The sequence below is a fragment of the Oratosquilla oratoria genome, chromosome 2 (genome assembly GCF_046742065.1).
Source record: "Oratosquilla oratoria isolate Oo_2021 chromosome 2, ASM4674206v1, whole genome shotgun sequence".
NCBI classification, from domain to species: domain Eukaryota; kingdom Metazoa; phylum Arthropoda; class Malacostraca; order Stomatopoda; family Squillidae; genus Oratosquilla; species Oratosquilla oratoria.
Window position 1 is genome coordinate 65,735,281 of NC_134778.1, and position 2,500 is coordinate 65,737,780.

General features: G+C 39.5%; 1 protein-coding gene across 1 annotated transcript in view; it reads left to right on the forward strand.

The window, feature by feature from the left end:
• LOC143036161 (uncharacterized) overlaps positions 1 to 2,500 on the forward strand; it is a 61,633-nt gene that overhangs the window by 9,326 nt on the left and 49,807 nt on the right. The window lies entirely within an intron of this gene.

The window sequence follows — 2,500 nt, forward strand, 5'->3', positions numbered from 1 at the left end:
TAACCCCCCCTCCCTCCCTCCCTCCCTCCCTCTGCTGCCAATGAAGGAGACGGGGGTCTGGGTGCCATACGGATGAATAAAATCGCCTGACATCGGCCACACTATTAAGAGAAAGTACGGAAGGGGTTCGAAGGCAATGAGGTGTTGATTTAGGTGGTAAAGCAGGCACTGTTTTTAATCTATTTGTGTGTGTGTGTGTGTGTGTGTGTGTGTGTGTGTGTGTGTGTGTGTGTGTGTGTGTGTGTGTGTGTGTGTGTGTGTGTGTGTGTGTGTGTGTGTGTGTGTGTGTGTGTGTGTGTGTGTGTGTGTGTGTGTGTGTGTGTGTGTGTGTGTGTGTGTGTGCGCGTGCGTGTGTTTTTGTGTGTGTAAATAAGTTACATTTTCTAGCTGCTGCATCTGCTTCTGCTACCTAATGTTCAACAGCAATTCATAAAAACGAGGGCGATAGCCTAAATAAGTTTCATTTTCCAGCTGCTGCATCTGCTTCTGCTACTTAATGCTCAACAGCGATCCATAAACTAGGCTGCGTGTATGTTCTGTTCCGCCGTTCCTCTTGTTTCTCGTATCTTTTCTTTGGGTGCTCGCTTGATCCCAGGGTGGGCTTAAAGCTGCTCTCCAAAACGTTCGAATCCTGACTGCTCATCCGTTGCAGCATCCACGAACTTATCTTTGTGAAGATAAACAAATGAGATTCGATTTTCACGCTCATGTACATTAACGCAGACAACGCTCCCCCTAAAAGAAAAAAAGTCTCATTATTACGCAGATATTGTTTGTTGTTTTTAATCAAGTCTTACCACCTGATCTTATTCATTTATTTATTTTTGTATAGGTAATAGAAAAAGAAATTAGTTTACTATCAAGACTTAAGGTTTGTTAGGATTTGACGTAAGATTTATATTTTGAGTTGAATGCTGGTCTCTTAAGAGATGAGGCACAGACAAAAGCTATTGTAAAAACGAGCTCTCGTAATGCATTCCTTGTAACGACGACATGGGAATGGGTTCAGACTCTCTCTCTCTCTCTCTCTCTCTCTCTCTCTCTCTCTCTCTCTCTCTCTCTCTCTCTCTCTCTCTCTCTCTCTCTCTCTCTCTCTCTCTCTCTCTCTCTCTCTCTCTCTCTCTCTCTCTCGTGTCTGCCTGTCTGTCGCTCTCTCTCTCTGTTGTCTGGCTGCCTCTCTCCTCTCTCACTCTCACTTTCACTCTTTCTCTCGTCTCTCTCTCTGTCTCTCTCTCTCTCTCTCTCTCTCTCTCTCTCTCTCTCTCTCTCTCTCTCTCTCTCTCTCTCTCTCTCTCTCTCTCTCTCATTATTGAGTTCAGCCGTCTTCATGGTGGTAGCCCATTCCTTCCTTCCTTCCTTCCTTCCTTCCTTCCTTCCTTCCTTCCTTCCTTCCTTCCTTCCTTCCTTCCTTCCTTCCTGGGGGACATCGAAATGTACGTAAACGAATGTATTGCATCATTGCCGCACATAATCACTCTTTGGTGTGTGGATCAAGCCAGTTTGAAATCACGTACTGCTTTTAATATTAACCAAAGTACGTATAACAAGTACACATACCGAATGTGAGTCCCAAATATATTGCAGCTTAATTCAACAGTATCTCAAACGCATATAGCAGCTCCAAAAAACATTGTGACGTGATGAACATTTTTGTAACTCTATATTTGTATGATGGTGTCTCATTTTTGTCAGGAATTGAGCCTGGAAGTAAAAAATAAACAAGTCAATCTAAATAAACCATATAAAGTAAAATGGAAAAATAAATTGAAAATCACCAGGTCTGCACATATCAAAAATGTTTATTCAGATGTGAGGATTGTAACATTATTCATAAATGCTTCATCTTGAAGCTCAAAGAAAAAGGATTTTTAATTCCTAACGAAGAGTAAGACTTCTGAAAATTGGTTCATCCGACATATGCAAATCCAAATCCCAAAGTGATCAAAACATCAGTTAGGAATATGAAGTAAAAAATCATAAATAAATTGATAAGTAAATGAAAACGGTGCAAGAAAGATATTTGCCACACACTTCTATAAACATTGTACCAATATAGTTATTTGAAAAAAATATTGGAACTATGTAATATAGTAGATATACATATTTTTGGAACAAAATCGAAAGGATTATTACATTCTGTGCATTGATAAACAAAAGCTTACTTGCTTAATTGCTATCCGGATCGAGAAAAAAAAATGTACGAATATGAAAAAATATTTCTATTTATTAGGTTTTTCAAAACATTGTTTATTTTTTGTACGTACACGATTTTCAGTACTACTTCTATTTTTCAATTAAGTTTGTTTTTCGACAGGATCAAATGATGTCGCATGTTGTTTAGAGTTTGAGATTGTCGCCGTTTTAATGGCTGGAACTGGAATAAGGTGTTGCAATTCATGCGCACGCACGCACACACAGCGTAAGGAAAGTGTAAAAAAGGGAAACTGTATTCATTAGAAGAAAAAAGGAAGAGAGAGAGAGACGTGATATGTTTGCTGTA